This window comes from Pogoniulus pusillus, chromosome 2 (assembly GCF_015220805.1).
Source record: "Pogoniulus pusillus isolate bPogPus1 chromosome 2, bPogPus1.pri, whole genome shotgun sequence".
Classification (NCBI taxonomy): Eukaryota; Metazoa; Chordata; class Aves; order Piciformes; family Lybiidae; genus Pogoniulus; species Pogoniulus pusillus.
The window spans coordinates 30,261,983-30,286,788 of NC_087265.1; the positions used below are offsets into that span (position 1 = coordinate 30,261,983).

The 24,806-nt window shown below is 40.4% G+C and overlaps 1 long non-coding RNA gene across 1 annotated transcript in view; it reads left to right on the forward strand.

Moving 5' to 3' along the window:
* Window positions 1-24,806, forward strand: part of LOC135183782 (uncharacterized) — a 246,860-nt gene that overhangs the window by 98,014 nt on the left and 124,040 nt on the right. The window lies entirely within an intron of this gene.

The following is a 24,806-nucleotide window of genomic DNA, read 5'->3' on the forward strand; positions in this document are numbered from 1 at the left end:
AAGGATTACCCAGTTCCTGACATAGGCAGGGACACCTCCCACTAGAACAGGTTGGTCAAGGACTCATCTGACTTGGCCTTGGACACCTCCAGGGAGGGAGCATCCACAAAACTCCCTGGGCAACCTGTGCCAGTGTTTGACCACCTTCACTGTAAAGAACTTCTTCCTAACGTCTCATTTGAATCTCCCCTCTTCCAGGTTAAACCCATTTCCCTTCATTCTATCATTACAAGACCTTCTAAATAGTCCCTGCCCAGCCTTTCTGTAAGCCCCCTTCAGATACTGGAAGGCTACTATAAGGTCTCCTGAAGCCTTCTCTTCTCCAAGTTGAAGAGCCTCAACTCTTGTAGCCTGTCCTCATAGCAGAGCTGGTCCAGCCCTCTAATCATCCTTGTGGCCCTCCTCTGGACTCACTCCAACATTTCAACATCCTTCCTGTGTTGGAGGCTCCAGAACTGCACACAGTACTCCATATAGGGTCTGATGAGAGCAGAGTAAAGGGGGAGAATTCCCTCCCTTGCCCTGCTGGCCATGCTTCTCTTGATGCAGCCCAGGACATGGTTGCTGTCTGAGATACAGGTGCACACTGCTGGTTCATGTTGAGCTTTTCATAAACCCAGACCCCCAGGTCCTTTTCCTCAGGGCTGCTCTCCAGCCATTCACCACTCACCCCGGATTTGTGCTTGGCATTGTGCCAACCCGGGTGCAGGACCTTACACTTGGCTTTGTTGAATGTCATGAGGTTGGCCTAAGGCACAACCTCATGAAGGCATTGATTGTAAAATTAAGATACTAGATTTGATGAGTCTTCCAGTCTCATATCCATGATGATGTTTTGTTTTTTTTTTAATTAAAAATTTGCTTTATTGAGATCCAGTTCAAGCTATGGAACAATTTTGAGTCTGGGTGTTGTATTTAGTGTTTCTTTGTTGGTTTTTCATTCTGTTTGTGTTTTTTGTTTTTTGTTTGTTTGCTTTCTTGTTTTTTCTTCCCCAAGTGGCCTGTTTGATGTCATTGTTTGGATAGGCTGAGCTTCTTGAAAGGAGCCAGGTGAAATGAAAAACAGTGAGGTAGGCATTGTGGAGGCAGGGAATTAATGTGGCCGAGTCAGGAATTTTATAGAAAAATAGTTATTTTATTTTCCCCAAAACCTGCCCCAAAACTATATACAGAAATTAATTTAGTTTTTATTAGTAGATTCAGTTAGGTTGAGAAGATCTACAGGGATACCATAGGTAATTTGACTGTTTTTGAAGTCAGAAGTTGGAAAAGGCTTGAGCTATTAAATGATAGCATTCCCCGTTATAAGCTGGCTGAGCCAGAGTTACTCACAGGTGAGTCAGGCTGACTGGAAAGAAGGGCGGTGCAGCTGCTTGTCCCCTCGCTCTCTTTCAGAGGGTCGTTAAGGCCTATTCAGCCTGTATAAAGGGTGCTAATGGTGGGAAGACCTTCGGAGCAGAGCGCCAGGGGCTCCTTCTGCAGGATCTATTCAGGCAGGGGGGTGAACTCTAAGGCGGGAACCCCAAGGCAGGAAGTCCCCCAATATTTATACCCTCCCTAGACAAAGAGCAGAGTTACCACTGCCTAGGCATGAAGGGCACAGCCAATCCCAGCCCGATTCCAGCGCGGGCACTGCACGGGCACTGCACGGGCACTCCTCATGCCGGCAGGGCCCCTTGCTCCCCGCTTCATGCCTGCAGGGCAGCGGGGGGAAACAGGTCTTTTTGTGCCTTTTCCTCCCCCATTCAAACCACAGAGGGAGAGGAATTTTGGGATATACAGGACTCCAGGACAGTAGGAACAGCTGTCGAAATAGTTAACTGAATGCATTTAATGTTTAGTACTACTGTGTTGAGGTAAGATCTAGTTACTGAGGTGTTTTGCACAAGAGCAAGTGCTGAGACATTATGCATTGCCTGCTGAATTGTTGAAGCAATGATTATTTTGTTCCTTAGTGTTATTCCACGAGAATCCCTGTAACAAGCCAGAATGGAGTTTTGACATTTTAGATCTCCTCCAAATGAGCCTAAAGATTTCATTATGCTTACACTGTGATAGTGTTTCGCAGGCCATTACTTTCTACTTGAGAAGGCAATGGATAGTTTCAGATCTTAATTCCTCTGCTTTCTAAATAATTCCACACAACTCCTTCCACGTATTATTTACATGAAAGGCGTTAACATTAACTGAATACAAAACCATAACAAATGCAGCATCTGACTCATGTTTTACTCTATCCTCAGTTCCATCCCATTGTGATTCTCCTTTAAACCAATATCCTTTATTTGATATTTTGCTCTTGCATAAATTGGAAGACATTGACTTTGATAACTCTGAGTGCACACCAGCTGAGCTGGTTTGGGGATTCTGAATCTTTAGGAGGTTAAAATGAAAAGTAAATGTTTCTATGTTAATAGGTAGGGTTCTTTTGTTTTCTGTTATGGTGGCAGAAATTACCTCAACAAAGTCATTTGTGAGCATTCCTTACCCTGCTGCTTTGATTTTTGCATTTGATTACTAAAAACACTTCTGCCACTTTTTTAGTTGCTTGGAATTTTTCTTAAATAACATTGGATGGAGGTATAGGAGGTGTGGTTGTGATACCTTTTCTTGCACAGACAGTCCCTTTTCACCTCTGACTCACAGAAATGAGTAAGATTGTCCTTGGCATGCCTATTAATAAACATACATCAATGAATGAGTGTCTTTTCTTCCCTAATCTTATCCTTCACATTGAAAACATGAGTAGACACTTTAAAAATGAGACATTCCTGTGTCTGTGTAAGAACAAAAAATGTATTTACAAGTCATGTTCTTAGGAGACACTGTATCAGAATTCAAATCATCTTTTCTCTGCAGTTTCTTCTTCTCTCTAAAAGTCATATTGTATTGGTGCTATTCAAGTCAACACAGCTCTTAGTAGGCTGTGCTAACCTCATACAAAATAACTTGTATTTATTTAAATAGGTACAGTTACTGTATCTGGCATCAAAAGGCATCCAGCCCTCTATCACATGCTTTGTTCCTTACAGAAGTGCAAACACCTATTTTTGCTGCCAGGATAGTGTGATTGCTTCTAGTGACTCCTCCAATGTGATGAAGCTCTAGGACATTTGGAAGTTGGTCCCTGTTTTATCTATAGATACAGGTGCACATCCTGCCAACCAGGTCAACTCTGATAGCTCAGATAGGATACTAAACCAACTTTTCCTACTTAGCACGTGATTTATTTTGACATCTCTCTTGTTTCTCTCTCTTTGGGTCTGAACTCAGATTGTATCTGTAAACCAGCATAGATGTCTTAATTTTAAAGAAGAGATGCCTGCCTGTGCCAATGATGAATGCACTTGTTTTCTGTGACCTGGATTGCCAAATTGGACTAAAGATCCATTTATATAGAACGAGAAAAACAAAGTACAATAACAAAAAGTGCAGTTATTTACCAAAATATGACATAAAACACAGAACTGATCACTGGGGGCAAAAAAACTTATCAAGCTTACCTGTGTGCTAGTGCTCTTTATTCTCCATTAATGTTTGTTCTTCTGTTTCCTAGTTCTGTAGTTGCATTTCATAGCAGGTCTTAATAAGTCCTGTTATAATTGCCTCAGAACTTCATTATGTTGACAGGACCACTTATTATGCACAAAGAATTGAAGTAACCTGTTATTTTTCATCATCAACCACATATTACCATGTCAGCAATATTGTGAGTGAACATGAATTTTCATTTGAAGAGGGACTGTTGTAAAGCATTTTTGTTTGCTTTAAAATCAGTATTAATATTCAGTTCCAAAGCATGGACAAGCATTCATGTAACAGCGCAGAATTAAATCCTAGCTTAGGAAACTGCTCTTACTCTAAGGTGATATGATATGATATGATATGATATGATATGATAGGATACAATCATATAATGTAATGTATAGAGGTATATTTAAATAGATTTATATAAAGAGATTTACATTATATGTTATGTGCATAAAATATCATGCTACAACGGAATATGAGAGATAATTAAGGAATTATTGAACAAAAATAATAGCATGATATTTTGTCATAATGACCCACATACTGTGGAATGTGTAATATTAATAGATTGAGTCACTTGGCAGAACATTTTACCATTGAATTCCATATTATTTGTGTAGTGATTTCACAGATTTCTCTGCTGAACCATTAAATAAAGTATTTTCACTTCCAAGGGGAAAAATGCATCTACAGTGTCCATTTTTTGACAGCTTTCCAAAGACAATTTTAACCATTATTCTTTTATGTGTGTAATTTGAGAAAAGAGCACATTTTTTTCTTCAGGAGGATTGGAAGGAGTTTTACATTTTTTGTTTCTAGAGTATAATGTTGAGTCATTTGCAAAAGGCATCTCTGAAAAATGCAGTAGCAATATTTTCAGCCAGATGGGAACTTTCCAGTGGAAAGGTTATCAGCTTCAGGTAATCTAAATGGGCATTTTTTTTTCATCATCTGGATAAAATCCAGAATTTTCTCTGCAGGAGTATCCACACAACAGAGATATCAGATTGGAATGGATGATCACAGGGAGACATAATACAACAGGATGCAATCACATCTAGCTAAAGGTGGGAAAATATCTAGCTAGAGGAGAGTATTGGAATTGCTGATTTTTGAAGGGGGCTGGTGCCTATGTCACAAAGCATGCCAGGCACTGTCCACACACACGAACTGAAAAGCCTGTGCCTGATCTGAAGAGGTACCTTATAGAAATAGCAACATCTTGATACCTGCTTGAATTTATCTTACTTGAGCAGCATCTGAAAGGAATGCATTTTCTGCACTGCATCTCAGTGGAATGATGTGGTATTGTTCAGCAGACCTGGCTTTGTGTGGTTACTGCCAGCAGTGCAGTGAGGGACCCAGTCTCAGGATAGATCTCCATGCCATTGTGTTTATGGGTGTTTAACTCATGCTGACACCACGTTGTCATAGCTTTCTTCTTTTTTATGCTAAATTCAGGGTTGCCAAGCTACCTAAACCAGAGTCAGCCTGAGTAGTCCCAAAGTGGCGCTTGACACATCAATGAGAGAGGGTGAATGATGTTCTTGTCTACAACAGCAGCAGGATAGGTGAAATGATCCAGATAGTTTCTGCATTGTTTGTCTAAACAGTAATTCATGGATTTGATCAACCTAAACTATTCTATCAGTCATCTGAGTGGAGTTAGCTAAAAACGATCACAGAGCGCACGGGGTTGGAAGGGACCTTTAAAGGTCATCTAGTCCAACCCTGCTGCAGTAAGCAGGGACATCCCCAACTAGATCAGGTTCCTCAGAGCCCCATCGAGACTGACCTTAAATGTCGGCAACTTTTTTTCAGTGGTCCTCTACCCTCATAGTAAAGCACTTCTTCCAAATGTCCAATCTAAATCCAGCCTAGTTCAAGACCATTGCCTCTCATCTTATTGCTACACCCCTTTATAAGAATTCCTTCTCCAGCTTTCTTGTAGGCCTCTGTGTGTGGAGAAGCTTGAGCAGATTTTTCAGAGCTTATCAAAGTGTAGCTTAACTTTCAGCTGTACCTCTCAGTCTCTCCTGGTAATGTTATACTATCCAGTATAAAATACTTGACTACATAAGTTGTCATAGACAATAGAAACAAATTGGTCAGTATCTTACAGGTGGTTTAATAACTAGGATAGACATGCTTGAGGAGTTCTTTTATTTCACTCAGTAATTGTTTAAATTACAGCTAATAATGATAGAAGAGGTTTATGAAAACTTCAGTGATATCGGCAAGAGATTGAGGTTAGAGATAGTATGGCTCAACTGATGGAAAGTATTTGTTTAGTTTTCCTTTGTACTGTTTTCAAGTAATATTGTAAGTGTCATGCAAACAAACACACCTTGTCTTTTCAAGTCATTGTGACATGCACTGGATGAGAGCTGCTTAACCAAAGAGCTAGCTCCAAAATGAGTTTGTAAGTTACTGAAGTTCTCCAGGTGGCATTATAGGGATGGTCCCCATTAACTCTAGTGAGCCAAATATCATTCATGGCATAAATGCTAGACTATAAAGCCATTTTCTGCTTTATCAGAGGTACACTCACATCTTATATAAGTTAATTGAAAAGTCATGTATAAATCTTTCTGCTTTAGCTAATCTCTGCCTTGGCTTTTTTTTTTTCAGTTCAGCTTAGAGGTGAACTTTTCAATATGGCATACTTGTGAATGAGGAGAAATTAATTACCTCATTAATTTACCCTTGCACTTTATTTGGATTTCCTTCGTTCTCCCAGTCTTTCCAAAATGTAGCTCATGGTCTTGCAGTGAGAGGTGGGTGATGGAGCTGCCCAGGACTGAGCCTACTGGGAGCAATGAACTTCAATGTTATGCTTAATATCAGAGATACAAAAGAATGTGTCCTTTGAATTCTGCATTTTAGGAACGGTTTCAGAGAGATGTGGTCAGAGTAAGCATCTGTGGTTACTGTGGAAGATGAGTCACAATAACTTATTTCTTAACTAAATTCACTTTCTTCTTCTTTTCTTTCTTGTTTGTATACGTTAACCAACATCTCCCCATGCTTATATTCTTATGTAGCATCCATGAATTCCTTAAACAACCTCCTGTGGTCACCCTTCATGTTTCTGGTTGTTCTTTAGAAAATACACTTGATACAATTAATCACAACACAGCACTGAGTAAGTAAGAGTCGAGGAAGCTGTAGAGGCTTCTAGTATATATGCTGTGGCTTATTTATTATCATAACCTATTAAAACAAAGCAAGCTTCACTGCAACAGCAGCAGTCCAAACTCAACAGCAGTTACAGCAAGGCCAAGGAAAAGCATCTTAAGTGGAACTGAGTAGATAAAGCTTCTAATTGGCAAGGTGAGGAATTTTTCTTGGATGGAAGAAGCTGTATAGTGAATTTTGCAATTGGTGACTGGATACAGGGAGAGCAGGGGATGAACCTGCATGTCTAGGATTTCAAGAAGAGACTGTATCCAGATATCAAGAGAAGCAAAGATAACAACAGGATCATGATGCTTTATTTCACTTTTTTTTTTTCAGTTTCTGATGCTTGTTTTTGATCTTTGCCTCCCTCTTGTTTGTTACAGTCGTGCTTGATGAGAGAAAAATCCTTTAATGCAGAACTTACCACAGTAATCTTTTTAGGGGTATCCAATTTTGTCTATAGAGTGCAATTATATGCTGGCATTAATGTGTGTTTTTGCCCATGACCTCTATATCTAACTAAAAGGGTTTCTTCATTACAACACTGTATTATTCTGTGGTTTTAAATCTCCAAGGCAGATTACTCAATGACATCAACTGATTCCTTAGGGTGCTTTGGCCCCTGTGGCTGAATGCCTGAGTTTTGGCTGTATGTGTGTTATGAAAAGACAATACAGTCTCAGCTTGGGAAATTTTTGCTTAATTTAATTTAAAAAAAGCTCCTGGTCCCTGATTCTGTGTATTGAAAAAAAAAAAAACAAACAACAACATAACAAATTAAACAAACCCATAAGAAAATACTTTTGCTTCCCTTTCCTGTCTTATCTTGTGCAATGGTTTTTGCCTGCTCCTCCTCTGTGCTCCTTTACAGCTCTTCCTCCACTGCCTTCTAGCTGTTGCTCATTCTCTGTAGGTCACCCACAGGCCATGGGTGTTCCTGCCCTGATGTGGGGATATATCAATGCACACACACATGAGGAGCTCATGTAAATTAATTGAGAGCTTATGTTTAAATTAATTGGGTGTCAAGGGATAAACTGTTTGGCCACACATGCATGAATGGATGGGACATTCACACATGAAATAATTGTGTGCTCATGCATAAACCAATCGGATGCTTGTGCATGCATTAAACAGGCACTCATGCATGAATGTATTAAACTACAAATTGATTCCCAACATGCATGAGAGCTTTATAGATAGATTGATTGAAATAGATATAGATATAACTCTTTAGGCTTGTCCTGGCACTTAATTTTTACCCAGAGCTCAGAGAACTCCCAATTCTGCTTATTAATCATTTTCAACATGCTGCAGTGCTATAGCTCCACCTAACAAGGTGATCAAGCTACGATTTTAGAAAATATCTTTCCAATTACTCTGAAACTTTTGCTCTTTATTTAGAAAACTGAGCCAAGTCCTTCCTTATTTTGCTGCCTCCTTCAGACTTTTCTCAAGTCTGTTTATGAAGCATAGAGTCTTGTACATGACTTGACTGTCTTCTTTCTCCCATCATGAGTTGTTCAATGTCTGTCCCATCAGAGCCCTTTTCTTCCCTATGGGTTCAGCACTGCAAGATCTCTGCTTTCACTGCATCCTTACACATCCTTTTCTGTGCAAATTAAGGATTTATATGTTCTGGATTTTATTTTAATATAATTGATCCACATTCTTACAAGTTGTGCTTGATGAGCACAAATGCAGCCATCTACATCGCTTAGTTCACTCTTGACTTGGTGATCAGCATTTTTAGTTTGTCTTCACTTTCTTGGCTTCAGTTTGTCTCCAAGTGCTGTGTCAGTGCTCTGCTTCCAAGAGTAGTTCTTGTGCACAACTCCTCTGCCAGGCCAGTGCAGGGGATGTTTCTATAGAAACTAGGCCAAGGAACAGTCAGTCATGAAAAAAAGTCATCTTCTTCCTTCATTCCAAAATGAGGATAGGGCTAAATGCCAAAGTGAGGCCTTTTAATTTACACTGGAAATCGCAAGTAGTGGTGGGTCTCCACTTTTCCTTTGTCTTGTTCATCCCTCTCTTTCTCTTTTTAGTCTAAAGTTGAGTATACTTTTATAAAAGTTTTCATGACAAAGGAACCATCAATCAAAATCAGATGAAGAGATAACAGGGAGAATGAAAGACACTTTAAAACTCTGTGATATGTGTTTCTCTGGATGTGCATCCCTCCTTCAGCTATCTATAGGAAATAAACTTTCATGTCCATCATTTGTTGACCAAACTTCCTTTTGTACAAGCTAAAGAGTTTCAGTAGTTATACTTTGGTGCAGAGAGAGGTGGTGGGCTGCTTCACCACACTCACACTAGTAGAAAGGTTTTGTGGTTTGTTCTTCAAGCTGAAATCCCTGCATCGGAGGAGCTTTGCAATAAGAAAATGCTGTTGCCCCATCTGCGTGCTATTAGACGGTGCACTAATATTGATGTTCTGTCCCCATGTAGCCTGCCTAGCCTGCATGTTTGAACTGATGAATCCATCAGTGAACTCCCTGTAGAGATTCCTGTGTGATCCAAGTTGGTTTGTACAACCCTTGACCTATTTTCTACTCCTGATCATGCCACTTAGTCTTGGAAGTCAGATTAACGACAGATCAGTGCCAGACCTCTTTCTACAAGGAGTGCTTGAAACATTTTTTGACGATCCTTAGTTCTTCCCATGGTCAGCATGGGAGTAAAAGGCTGTGTTGGAAGACAACATTATTCAACAGTAATTCTTTGTCTCTTTGTTCTCACTTTTCCCCTCAGTGGTGCTATGTTTCGTTTTTCTCGTGCTCCACACTTGTTTTTCTGACCATAAAATTCTCTAATTTTGAGGCAGTGGGTGCAGTGGAACTTACACAAATATAAGCTGATCGACAGATCTTTTTGTCTCCTTGTTTCACAGGGGTATGAAACTATCACTTTCATTCTTTATGACTGCTGCAGTTTTTCAAGAGAGAGAAAGTTTGCATTGTACTTTTCCTCTCTTTTTCAGGAGAAGAGTTGTGGCATGCAGTGTTTCTGTTGTGTCATGACCATTTTTCAGTAAGAGCAAGCTCCACGATATCCAAGTATACTAGAAAGAAAAGAGAGTCTTAAAATACATTATTTTCAGTGCACATGTAATTTCAAATGTATGATGTATTTGTCCTTTGGAAAGGAAAGGGAGGTGGCCTGAAAACCCCTTATTTTATATATATGTATTTTTTCACCCTAATTGCAGGATAGTATTTTGTCTCTGCTGTGTTTTCTTTGCTGAGCTAATGAGGATGGGGACTGTGTACTACTGCAGGCAATTGCTTTGAGCGCTGAGCACTTTGAAGAGATTAGCCCCATTGATATTCCCTTCATCTTTGTTAGAGAGGAATGCTTCCTTCCCTGGAGTGCAAGAAGATGGACAGCTATTTAATAGAGCCAGCCTTTTTCAAGGAGATACTGTAGTACTAAATATTCCCATCTCACTTGCCTGCGTATACCCAGCATAAAACAATGTTCTGGGAGCCAGGGTTGTGCCTCATTAGGGCAATATATTGACTTGTTAGGGTTTTTTTGAAGACCCCAGGTTGAATGGGTTATTATCTGACTGGTTAAATGTTATTCTTCAAGGAGAAGCAACAGCTTCAGCTGTTCAGGCAGACAGCCAAAACATGGAGATGAGCAAACTGTTTGTTCCAAAAGTAAATGAAGGGAATGTCCACATAATTTTTACCATCCTTGTACTAAACTAACAGAAGATGAAAATTGGAGCTTTATGCATCCCAAGTGGGGTATAACTGATCAAAATTTTGATTCTCGAGCAGCTCTCCACAAACTAAATTTAAATTGTTTTCAACAGGTTGGGTTTTTTTTCTAATCCTATTTAAATGAGACACAAGTCTCAAAATAATAATGCATGCAACATACCATAATTTACTGCTTTTGTAACTTTTCTAGGTTCCATTTTATATTTATTGTTTATATTAATTCCAGCTTACTGAGTGCTGCAATTAGCAAATTCCCACTTTGAATGTATTTACAATGATTGAATGAGAACTCCTTTCATTCACTTAAACTGCACAGCTCCATCTCAAGTCTGGCTTAGACACAAGAGCTTCATCTCCTGATTAACTTATTCCTGCAGACAGTCAGAGACTAAGGACCTCTGAAGGTCATCACAGCCTTTCTTCCATGAGAGCTCCTCTTAAATATTGATAGCTATCCAGGTCTTGCGTTTAGAGTAAAGCCTCTGTTTTGCATGTAAAGAAATTAATCAATACTTCATTCATCATTCATATTATGTGATAAAAGAAAGAGATCTTTAAAATAAGCTACTACATTGATCTAGTATTTGTGTATTTTCAATCTATAAAGCATGCACAGTAGAAGAGCCACGGCATTCTCTGCCAAGGATGGGATAAGGCAGAAGTGGACAGCAGTCTTCATCACTGTTGAAATAAAAGATACTTTCATCGCTAACCAAGAGTCATTAGTTAGCGGGTAGCTTTGTGGACTAAGCCAGAATTGCACTGAGAGCATAGAACATATGCATGTGAAAAGAAGAAATTTAGCAGTTTAGTTTAAGGGAAGCAAGTACTTGTTGTGGTAGGCCTGATAGGGCCAAAATAGGCTTACACATGTACTGGCTTGCCCAGGCACGCTTTTCTCCTGTGGTAAACAAGGTACACACACTTAGCTTGTGCCTGTCTTGTGCAAGGCCTATGCTTTTCCCAAATTTGGGTAAAGCAAGCCTATGGCTTTGAGCTTGTTTGGAGGTTCTAGAAGGGGAGCGCAGCTACCATATACCCTTGACCGATGAACGGTACTGTCTCTATCGGGGAAGGTCGTCCTCTTCGACCGAGCACGCAGCTTCGGGAGGGACGCAGATGGAGCGGTGAGGGAGGAAGGGGACACCCGCCTAGCCAGCCAGATCAGCCGAATCAACCCTGGAGATCAATGGGGTGACAGATGCTGCAGCCAGATCGCCCTCACATCCACTGTCTACTGATAGATAGTAGGCCTTACCTAATATGGTCAGGCTTGGCTAACTGCCATTCTGATTGGCTATTCTGTGTCCAAAGGACACAGAATAAAACTCACTGTTGTGAGTTTACCAGGAACAGGCTCTAAATACCTCCACGTGATCGGCCTGCATAGCCAGCATGACTAAGACTGCACATCACAGGACATCCTGCCTACACCTGAAAGTCTCCTGCCAAGATGAGAAGTCTGAAGCTACACAGATTGTCCAGAGGAGCCAGGAATCAAGGTCAAAGATTGTCTACCTCCTTTCCCCAGAAGCCTGGGAAGAATCAAGTCTCAGCAGCCAACAAGACAGAGTTCCCTGAAAGCGTTTGGGCACTGTCTGGGACTGTGGCTAGCCTCACGAGCTGGGTAATAATAATTTTGTGAGTAAATACTTAAAGCCTCTTTGTAATTCTCCATTGCCTTCTGCCATAAGCAGAAAAGAGCTCCTTGAGTCGATCTAGTGGGCAAGTGGTACATTAACTCAAGCAGCATTTGACTGCAGAAATCTTCTCTTCCAGTTCAATTAATGTTTATATATTTTGCTGGTTATTATCTGTAAAATGTTTCCATGACCGTGCAAAGAACCGATTATTATTATTAAAATTAGTGGTCAGGGGTGCCAGGAGTTCTGAATATCAAAATTAACAAACAATATTAACAATATCATCTTGCATTAATTAATTTCCTCTTCACAGCAGTACTAAAGAGAGAAAGAGACAGACGCCACTGCTATTGGATGCTTTGGAGAATAAAGTAATTCTTGTGGCAAGCTAAGTAAATAAAAGTATGTTGTTTCAGACTTCAGGATAATTTAGGTAATTTGGTCTATTTATGCACCATTCTTTTCCCTTTCAGGAAGCTAAGTTCATGCTTTGAACAAAAACTTCTAAACCAAATGTCAGGTGGTTTCATGTTAAGAGAAATCTTTACAACAACCTGTAAGCAGTATTTAGCTTTCCACTTCTGAGGGTAAAACCTATGCCAGTCTATGCAGAGTTTAATCATACACTTTTAGCGACTCATAACCTACAATTTTACCAAGCTTTCTATTTTTCCAATATTCATTTTTAACTGAACACTAAAAGAAAATTCACCTCTGGATACCTGTATTGTGACTACCAAGAAAGTTTTGATTCCTTGAACAGCTCTTTCACTTGGTAAATGAAATATATTCATGAGCTAGCTCTTTTCACTTTGGAAAGTGGCATCTCTTTTCAAGAAAGTTATAGTAAAAGTATGCTGTCCTTATCCTTCTCAAATTTTTATTTTATTGACAAATTGTCACTGGAGCTAAAATGTATAATCATCAATAGCAAGTGATCCACAGGGCTATGCAAAGTACATTGATTAACAATATCATCTCCATGCAGATGTCCTAGGACTGCTTATTATTTTCTCTTATAAACTGGTCTGAAAATTTTGCTTGCATTTTGTGAGCCAGGTGGAAAAAAGTAAGCGAGACAAAGTTCAGGGCATCTCTGCAGTTATTCTGTGGCTGCTTAGAGTCAGAACTGGCTGAAATGGTAGTCTAATGTACACAGAGAGGCATTGCAATTGCTGAAAAGGAAAAAAATGCCAGACATTTGCTCCCACCACAGTATCTGCCAGCCTTTTTTTGTCAGGCCTGCCTGCCTACAAAATAAACCCATTAGCCTGAAATGAATTTGAGGCTTGAGACAAAATCCCCTTTGTCATGAAAGCATGATTTTAATTTCTTTGTTTTTAATGTCATTCTAATGCTAAGAAAATTGTGATTTAGATGCCTTTGAGGCATTTAACTCAGGTTTACACAGAACTATTCCTCAGAGAAAATTGGATGCAGTTTTAGGATTAGATAACTGACCTAGGAGAGAGAGAGTTCAAAACTTGCATATCCATTTTTTTCCGGTTGGATATTCAATAGGAAGGTTTCAAAGCGCTCATAAATATTGCCTGTCCTTTTTAAAAGGCTCTCACCAACCAGCACATTGTCTGGGCAAAAAAAGACATCTTTTTTACTGAGACTTTTGGACAATAAAATAAAGTATTTTAATTCCCTTTATTTTTTTCTGGGGAAAAAAGCTGTAAATGATGGTGAATGGGAAAATAAGGAAGAAATTAAATTCTATAAATAGCTTCCAAAGGCTGACTTGGGTACTTGAACTGTTCACTTGTTTTGAGTTTTTCCTCTTGAATGAACTTTCTTTATTTCTTTGCATGTCTTTCAACTTGTGAAAATCTTTATTCCATAGAGCTGTTATCTCTAGTGTCATATGCTATGGGGGCATAGAGGAAAACTGTTTACTTGTAGTCTTTCTAAATTAAATTGAGTGGAAAAATATGAAATATCTTCATTAATAATTTTATTTTTATTTTATTTTTCATTCTAGAATAAAGAAAGAGAGAGTGGTGGTGATGATGGAGAGTTCTTTAATATAGGGTTCATGTCGAGCATCATTCCCCTTGTTCATGTTTTATATTGTAAATTAATATGCATGGAATATCTCAGTGATCCTGCCTGGAAGCACCTAAGTGTGAAAATGGAGTGTTTCTGGGTCATAGTAGAGGTGTATTTTGCCACTATCCCATCTCTGGCAATGGGTAGGAGGTGATGTCTAAAGAAAACAGATAAAACTGGAGTAAATACCAAGGTTTCTCTGCTGCTCTTCTCCAGTGCCCTGTGGATTAGGAGCTGGGGACATCATGTACTTTGCTATTCATGGATCTTTCCCCTGTTAAATTTGTCAGATCTTTTGTTTTGGTGCTCCTTTGTATTTCAGCTTCCAACAGATCCCATAGCAATGATAAAGTACTTCCCTGACTTTGTATTGAACCTCTTAATGATATGTTCTGACTCTCATTCTGTGAGAGTTACTGAATAATTGTTCCTTGTTCAACCTCTTCCTGCTGAGACATCTTCCCCATCTCTTTTTACAGATGGAGAGTTTATGTCTTATCTCCCAGGTACATCTCCCATCTTTCTTCATTTTTTGACCTTCTGTAAATCTTTTTTTTCAAGCATACTCTTTTAGATACAGAGAGTGGCAAGGCCTGTGTGCTCTGCTTAAGATATACTTTAATCATGGTTTTAAACAGAGGCCTAATGAGATTTTCTGGTTTTGTTCCCTAGCTTTTTTTCCCCTATGATAAATCTTGACACCATATCAACCTGATGTGTTCAAATAATTATGCATGGTGTCTTTCTTTTGAATGACAAAGCATTCTTTGCAGTCTGCTATTAGATTTATATAATTACTGATATTTTTGTTCATCTGAATAATTTGGTGTTTCTCAGGATTCAATTTAATCTTACGCTTTCTTATTTAATCTGGTAGATCTTGAGATTCCTCAGTGAGCTTATGACATGTGCAGTCATCTTGAAAAACATGAACAATTGTGTACTATCGGTGAATGTCACCTTAATATTCACCTTCCCACCCTTTGCAAAAATATTTGTTAAAATATTTCTTAATGTTCTTCTGGTATTGTCCTCCTGTATTTTCCTAATTATTGGAAACCTGCTCTTTTTATTGTTTCTTCCTCACAAATTTGGTTATCTAAACCTTTCTGAATTTCAAGTATCTTGTATTGTTTAAATCACTCTTACTCTCCTGTGTTTCTCAGCACAATCAAAGAACTGGAGCAGACTTCCAATGCGTGATTTCCTGTTTTAACAGCTATGGTCACTCTTCACTATGGTACTACATTTCTTCATATATCACCCAAATCCTTTCTTTATCATACTATTGAGCTTATTAAACCTATAAAGAAACCAGGAGCAACAGCTCACAGTTTTGCAAGCTCTTTTCAGAAGCTTCTGTAATATTTGGCATGTTCCATTCCTCTGCTCTGTGGACCAGGTTAAGCAGTGGGTCTCATACTCCAGTAACAATTTAAGTTAATTTAGTATTTAAGTTTTTATAAAATTCCTGTTTGAATAGTCTCTGATAATGGCAACTATTTAATCACTTTATTCTAAGATTTTGGGTTTCTTTTCACTTTTAACAAAACAGGTCAGCCCAACCAGAGTACATCTCAGGAGTTACTAAAGCAGTCAGCTCTCTGTGTAGTTCTGCTTGCTGGTGTGATTGAAGCTGCTTGGATTTGGTTTAGACAGTTCATAGGTGGCTCTGAAATCCATCACAGAGAGGAATTTAGTCTGTTTGTGCATGGGGCATCCAGCCTCCTTAACATGACCCCATCTTTAAAGGAGTCAATGACTATTCCTAGTAAAGGAATAGGCAGCAATTCCTTCAACTAAAGACATTATCTACATAATGTAAGGTGTTTAGTTTTCTCATCTGGGTACTCACTTGCAGTTGGATGACAACATTGAGATTGGATGTTAAGATCAGGTGTTAAACTGTTAATACTGTCCTCAGACTGCAGGATTCATTGAGTTTGTTCATTCCCTAAAAACACAGAACTCCAAACACAGTCTGTTAAATTCATTGCCTTCCCTGGCTCCCATGCCAGAACTGAAGTAGTAATTGATAAACAGCATTTTATTCAAGATCATCCCTTTTGGTATTCCAGACTGCAGTCATAGCTGTCTACTCAAAACTTTAATACACAATTATGTGTATTTGGCTGAACAGGTCTTTCCTTACATCATTGGAATTAGCTCTCTGCAGTTTTTGTCCAGTATTTGGTGTTTTGCTTTGGTTTAGGTTTTATTGCGTTATTTCTCCTTCCATTTCATACACTAGCCAGTCAGCCTCAATGAATTTGGGAATGTCTCTGGACATTTTTAGCAGTGATTGTCATTAATGATTAATACTTTAGCTGTGTTTCAAGCTAAGTTTGCACATTGGTAAAATAAAGATGCCTAGAATCATTGGCTGATGGACCAGTAAAATAATGGGCTTCGTTTAAGTAGATGAACCTTCTGAGTCACACCACAGGGAGGGCAGATCTGTGCCTGGCCTCTCTCAGTGCTGTGGCTCAGAGAGCTTCTCCACCTTCCTTCCTCAGACACTGAGTGAACTCCCTGTCTTCAGAAACACACAGTCCTCTCATTACAGCTTCTACACCTGATGTGAAGCATCTGATTCTGGGACTACTGAGTCTTATGAGACAGGTATTGTGAATGGGGTAATGTTCTTGCCATTTTTAACTACAAACTAAGCACTTTTTCTTAAAATAGTAAACAACTCTGGTGTTTGATAGAACATTGCTCACTGAATGCATCTTCCTGCATCAGGGCAGAAGGCAGGGAATGGAAACAGGAAAGGAAATCCAAAAGGAGAAACAACCTCATAGAGATTATTAAACATTACCTAATTCTGAACACTCCATTAAAAAAAATGCTCTCATGAAATACCACCTAAAGGCCCAGCTGGTAGAGAGATCTGAAGTTTGGAGAGAAGACTGATGTTGTTTGCTGAGAAGCACTGAGCCATCCCCATGGCATGTGTAGTTTGTGCAGTAGGCTCTCTGTGTTAAGCTAGGACTTAGTAGACCAGTGTAGAGTGCATCTTGAGTTTTAGTGTTGGTTTTTTCAAGGGAAGATATGGCTGAGCCTCAAAAATCTATAGAAGATTTCTTCTTGAGTTCCATTACACTGATACAACATGCTCTGTGTTGCTGTTACTGTAGTCCAACCTAACCAGCCAACTTCTGTCTAGCAAGCACCATACCATTCTGAGACACTGTAGGGGACTCAACTAAGATACTATCTGAACGCTGCAGCAGGTTACTTTGTTGGTTAGTGGTTCATTAGGCTGGTCATTTCAGCTCTGGGATGTTTTCCAAACACAGCTTTAACTGGGAGTCCTAGTTGAAATTTCTTTTCTTGCCTGCATGCTGTGGGCCTGAGGGCTTATGGGACTACATGCTTCAAACTCTTACAGTAAGCATAGACTCTTACATATTTTATAGTGACTCCTTTTTGTTCGTTGCTCATTTGCTTTCTGTTACCATTTTTCTTTTACCACTGTAAAAGCTCTTCTGTTTCTTATTATTTCTGTGATTTGTCCTGATGTTCTCTGCAATTGTTTTAGTACTACTGAGGTGAATGTCTAAGTAACTCAGTGTAATGGACCCAAATGACACAAACTGCATTTCTCAGTAGATGAAAGCACAATCAGACCCCTTAACAGAGCTCACTTTATGTACAAGCACATGCAGACAACAGTCCTTTGGCTCTCTACAGCTTTGCTCTTAACATACATTGTTCAGAGTGTGTTTGGGCTTTTTAGGATAATGTAGCAGGGACTGGACAAGGAGATTTTTGTCACCAAGGGTGTGAAGTTGTTTGTTGTGCAAAAATGTTGCAGAATGGTAGATACAACACTCCTGATTGAATTAGTAGCATAGTTCTATCAGACAAACAACAGCAAAATCACATCATGAACACATGTGCATGAACTGAACCCAGAGAGTGGTGGTGAATGGTGCCACATCCAGCTGGCGGCTGTCACTAGTGGTGTCCCTCAGGGATCAGTGCTGGGCCCCATCCTCTTTAACATCTTCAGAGATGATCTGGATGAGGGCATGGAGTCAGTCATCAGCAAGTTTGCAGATGACACCAAGCTGGGGGCAGATGTGGCTGGGTTGGAAGGCAGAAGGGCTCTGCAGCGGGACCTTGACCACCTGGACAGATGGGCAGAGTCCAATGGGATGGGGTTCAATAGCTCCAAGTGCAGGGTGCTGCACTTTGGCCACAACAACCCCATGCAGAGATACAGGCTGGGGTGGGAGTGGCTGGAGAGCAGCCAGACAGAGAGGGATCTGGGGGTGCTGATTGATACCCACCTGAACATGAGCCAGCAGTGTGCCCAGGTGGCCAAGAGAGCCAGTGGCATCCTGGCCTGCATCAGGAATGGTGTGGTCAGCAGGAGCAGGGAGGTCATTCTGCCCCTGTACTCTGCACTGGTTAGACCACACCTTGAGTACTGTGTTCAGTTCTGGGCCCCCCAGTTTAGGAGGGATATTGAGATGCTTGAGCGTGTCCAGAGAAGGATGACGAGGCTGGTGAGAGGCCTTGAGCAGAAGCCCTACGAGGAGAGGCTGAGGGAGCTGGGATTGTTTAGCCTGGAGAAGAGGAGGCTCAGGGGTGACCTTATTGCTGTCTACAACTACCTGAGGGGTGGTTGTGGCCAGGAGGAGGTTGCTCTGTTCTCTCAGGTGGCCAGCACCAGAACGAGAGGACACAGCCTCAAGCTACATCAGGGGAAATTTAGGCTCGAGGTGAGGAGAAAGTTCTTCGCTGAGAGAGTCATTGGACACTGGAATGGGCTGCCCAGGGAGGTGGTGGAGTCGCCGTCCCTGGAGCTGTTCAAGGCAGGATTGGACGTGGCACTTGGTGCCATGGTCTAGCCTTGAGCTCTGTGGTAAAGGGTTGGACTTGATGATCTATGAGGTCTCTTCCAACCTTGGTGATACTGTGATACTGTGAACTGTGCTGCATGGGAATGCTCACTAATATTGTCTGAATCATTTATTTTCTTACACTTCATGCAGGAGGGGTGAGACCTATACCACAGTACAGCCTGGCCATCATCATGGAAACATAATGCTTGTTGATATGTCCTCACTAAAAGAGTAGAGCCTGTAATACTATACAGAATAGTGCAGCATAGCCCAGTGAAAATGGATTCAAGTAGTTCCTTTCTTTGCTTGTACTGGACCACCAAAAGTAACAATAGCTTTTTACACTCAGTGCTTTAAAAGCAGAAAACACATCTCAGCCCATCTACCACCACATACGAAATCAGTTTTGGTATTTATGAGCAAAACAAATACTTCCAAAGGAGTTGCTGTGAACAGATGGGGTGACATTCATAAAACAGACAATTCCCTTTTTAAGAGATTTATTTGAATAAAATGTATTGTTTCCACTGAGATTTAAACTACTATTTGTTTAAATTATTTTTATGTTTGGTCATTATGTTGCAAGCATATGAAATGGGCAAAATGTTAAGAATAATTAAGCAGAGTGGTCCTGAATACCGGAGTGAGCCTGGGAAATCATATATAAAGGGAAGCAGCTATCTGTGGAGCTGCCAGTTCTGCTTACATAAGCCCATCTGTTTACATCTATGTCTGTTCCCTAAAGAAGAATACATCTTATGTGAAGAATTCCCACCAGATCCCTCAGACATTTTATCACTAAAGCATGCTCTTCCTCTTTGTTCTCTCTCTCTCTTTCCTTTATAATAACTATAGAATTAATGCTTTCAGTTCTGTCTCTTAAAGCATTTAGAAGATGAATATTAGAGTTAGCATACAAAATTATGAGTTTGTTCTCATCTGACTCTGTAATGAATGGTTGCAAACCATTTATATATACCTTTGTCTCACAGTGTCTTATAATCTTGTCTTCACAGTGTCTTATAGTCTTGTCTTCTATTTATCTTTCCCCTTCCACTTCTGTATTCTCTTCTTGAGTCCCTCAGACCATTTCTTATTAAACCTACTATAGAGGTTATCTTACATCAAACCGGTCATATGGAAAGGACATTTGCTCTTAACTTGGTATCTGGTCAATGACATCATAAAATTTCTTTTGAAAAAAGAAAAAGTTATTCAAGAGCTCCAAACTTTGGGGCTCCCTGTATCCCCCAGCCCTAGCAGTTCTGCAAATCTAGAGCTAGTGTTTTACTGCTGAGAAACAGAGGATGTACACTCCCTGGCTTATGCTCTACCCTCAGAACCACTCCAACAACAAAATTATCTGAATAAGATCAGATATAAGCATGTGGATGTTTTTGATCATTTTATTAAATCCCACTATCAAAGTGGATTTATCCACTCTCAAAGACAAGATGAGGGGAAGCCAGCTTTTGAAGACCACTTGTGTTTCTTTCATTTGGTGGCCTAATCTTCTTCCTGCTATTGAACTTCCTCAAGTTGTTTTAGGATTCAAAGAGCAAACAAAAAAAAAAAAATCTCTGAGACTTCTAACTTCTGATTTAATTACCAAAGTGTAAATTCTTTATATAAACTTTAGTGACACAGCAAACACAAAACAGGTCAGGTCAGAAAAGGTGTGAATTCAATTAGTCCATTCAAGGAAATCTTGACTTTATTTTGAGGTTTGAATTACAAATTCAGAATAATGGTTGTTTGTTGTTTGGGTTTTTTCTTTCTTGCAAGCTTTGAATCATGTCCCATCCATTTCAGCAGATCTCCACAGGGGTCCAACAGCCTGCTCACACCAGTGCTGCTGGATTAGCTTTAGTCATAGTGCTGCAGTCTAATTAACGCTTTTGCCCAACTCAAGTTGTCTAGAACCAAAAGCACTTCCTAGCAAAATTATTTTTCACTTTGATGTGAAATGAATGAAGCATATACATGAAGGTCGTATTAACAGAAAGCTTTAGCTCTGAGGAATCCATTACTGCTATCCAGTTATTAGTGTTTTCTTAATATTAGCTTCTGTCCCATGCATTTTACTTGCTGAGAGGCTGTGGGCTTAAGTGCACGACATGTATCTCATACACAGAAAGGAGGCTCCATCATTGTTTCCTAGCATCCACACATTTATACCTCCCAGCTGTTCCCTATCAGAGATGTTTCCATGAACTTCCATCTTTTGTTGCTGAATACTAGGGTTTCTGCATCACTTGTGAGGAATCATTTTTTTTACCTAATATTTGTTCTTCCTGTTGTAAACAATGGCTGGCTGTGGTTTAGGTAGGTAAATTATTCCATGGTAACCTGCTTATGGTCTTAGATGTCTTAGACCAATAGGGCTAAAAGCAGGTTGCAGGATATGTTCATGATACCTTTGCTTTGTAAGAGCTGGGGTAGGATGTGGTGTGCAAAGAACCTATTATCTCAGATTTTTGTGGGGTTTGATACTTGTCTGGAAGACAAAGCAGACTGTGGACCATTTGATTCTCAAATTAAAAACCTTCTTTGGACTCAGGGCATTAATACATTTTTTTTTCCTATTAAAAATTCTCTGTTCCTAAGGGATGTATCTAGAAGCTCTTCTCTGATGACAGTAAACCTTAACCTGTGCAGATCAGTGCTTGATTTCATCATGCTGAAGGGTTTTTGATAGTGCTTGAGGAGGCTGATCTTGATCTCCCCTACTGCACTGGTGTACCCACATGAAGTGGGCTGCCGTACATGAGAGTGTGCAGATGATATCTGAATCTTGGGAAGAAATTATTTTAGAATAGAATCACAGAATCAACCAGGTTGGAAAAGACCTCTAGGGTCATGGAGTCCAACCTATCACCTAATCCTTCTAATTAACTAAACCATGACACTAAGTGCCTCATCCAGCCTCTTTTTAAACACCTTCAGGGATGGTGACTCCACCACCTCCCCAGGCACTCCATTCCAAAGCCCATTCACTCTTTCTGTGAAGAATTTCTTCCTGATGTCCAACCTAAACCTGCCCTGGTGCAGCTTGAGGCTGTGTCCTCTTATTCTGTCACTGGGTGCCTGGGAGAAGAGACCAACCACTGCCTGGCTACAGCCTCCTTTCAGGTAGTTGTAGAGAGTAATAAGGTCTGCCCTGAGCCTCCTCTTCTCTGGGCTGAACAACCTCAGCTCCCTCAGCCACGCTCATAGGGCTGTGCTCCAGCCCCCTTCCAGCCTTAGTGCCCTTGGCTGGACACGTTCCAGCACCTCAACATCTTTCTTAAATTGGGGGATCCTGAACTGGACACAGTGCTCAAGATGTGGCCTGATCATCACTGAGTCCTGCTGGCCACACTATTCCTGATACAGGTCAGGATGCCATTGGCCTTCTTGGCCACCTGGGCACACTGCTGGCTCATGTTCAGTCACCTATTGACCAACACCCCCAGGTCCCTTTCTGCCTGGCTGCTCTCCAGCCACTCTGTCCCCAGCCTGTAGCACTGCTTGGGGTTGTTGTGGCCAAAGTGCAGAACCCAGCACTTGGCCTTGTTAAAACTCATGGCACTGGACTGTGCCCATCTATCCAGCCTCTCCAGGTCTCTCTGCAGAGCCCTCCTGCCCTCTAACAGATCAACACCTGCTCCCATCTTGGTGTCATCTACAAACTTCCTGATGATAGACTCAATCTCCTCATCCAGATCACCAGTGAAGATGGCAAACAGGACTGAGCCCAGCACTGATCCCTGGGGCACACCACTAGTGACTGGCTGCCAACTCAATGTAGCATCATTGACTACCACTTTCTGGGCCCAGCCATCCAGCCAGTTCCTAACCCAGCACAGAGTGCCCCTGTCCAAGCCAAGGGCTGACAGCTTGGCCAGGAGTTTGCTGTGGCAGACAGTGTCAAAGGCCTTGCTGAAATCCAGGTAGACTACATCCACAGTCTTCCCCATGTCCACCAGGCAGGTCACCTGGTCATAAAAAGAGATCAGGTTGGTCAAGCAGAACCTGCCCCTCCTAAATCCATGCTGGCTTGGTCTGATCCCTTGGCCATCCTGTAGGTGCTCTGTGATTGCACTCAGGATGATCTGCTCCATTACCTTGCATGGCACTGAGGTCAGGCTGACTGGTCTGTAAATTCCTGGGTCCTCCTTCTGACCCTTCTTGTGGATAGATGCCACACTGGCAGCTTCCAGTGTTCAGAACCTCTCCAGTGAGCCACGACTGTTGATAAATGATGGAGAGCAGCTTGGCCAGCTCATCTGCCAGCCCTGTCAGCACCCTAGGATGGATCCCATCTAGTCCCATAGACTTTTGAAGATCCAAGAGGCTCAAGAAGTCCCTAACTACTTCCTCCTGGATTATAGGGAGGCTGCTCTGCAGCTATCATCCTATGCACGCACACTTCCAGTTGTTTGTTTATGCTTATGGGTTACAATCATAGATATGTTTGATGTCAATAAAGTTAACGACACCCATATCTCATGATCCATCTCAATTCCTTGCCACAGTGTCTGCATGGCCATCTGAGCAAGACTTCAGCTCATTGCCAAAAGCAGGCTGGACACAACGAGCTGGCATCTGCCGAAGCCCTGTAGGCAACACACATACAAACACATTCCTTTCCTACACTAACAGATCTATTGGCCTTTTCTAGGGTCAATCTCTCTGCCTGATGCATCTGGAGACGTCCTCCTTTTTTATTTTTAAAAGTCAAGGGTGTTAAATTAGCATAAGCAGGTGTTAAGCATTACCTATGCTGCAACACTACAGAGAATGCTTCTCTTGTAAAATGATTGTATATTTTGTGCTGTGTAGGCAGGTCTGTTACCTGTTTTAATTTCTAAGCATACAGCTGCATAAGTGTGATGGTACCTTTTAATAGCTGCAGTGACCTGTAGTAAGCTATCTTTTTGAAGTGTGACCTTTTTTATGTATTTGCTATAGAAAGCTAGTACCTAATCTAGCATGCTGCAAGTGAAATCTCAGTGTGTGTGTGAAAACTGAATCTGCTAATCTTTGCCATATTAACTTTGCCAGTGTATTGTAACAAAAACTGTTCCATTCTTTTAAATCTTGGCATGATCCCTATCCTAAACTGCTACTATTGATATAAAGAAAAAAAAAAAAGCATCCTACAATATCCCTGTTCGAAACTCTTGACCTTAGCTCAGCTAATGGTAGAAATCTATAAACTAAAAGATTATATTAAAGTTAAACCATTGAATCAATACTGAAAACAAAACAAAACACAAACAAACAAAAAGCAAAACAAACCCAAAACAAAGGATGTTACATTATATAGAGCTCTTTGGAAATGCTGTGGTATAAAGAAAAGAAAAAAAAAAACCTTTAAGTCAGCCAACCTAAAAGAGAATTGCTAACCTATAAACTTACAAACAATTTCTCCTACTAAAATTACTCCAAACTTACTCACATTACAAGATTCCATTAGAATTAACCACTTATTCTATTACAATTACCAGCTACTTAGTATAGGTTATTCTAATTACTTAAGCCTTATTATAATTACCCATTACTTACTATTGCTCCCATTGTTTCCACACCCCCATTAATATCACCCAATACCATTGGTATTACTAATATTATATATTCCCCTTTGTGTTCCCCATACTTTCCCTTGAGAATCTTGTACATATCAAAACCATCTTATCCATTAACTTTTAAACTCTAAGATCTATTACAATCAAAAGCTGAAGGCATTATCAGGATTTTCACTCACGAAATACTAAAACATTCTTTATTACAAGAATACAAATTCAACACTGGCACTTTATAAGTGA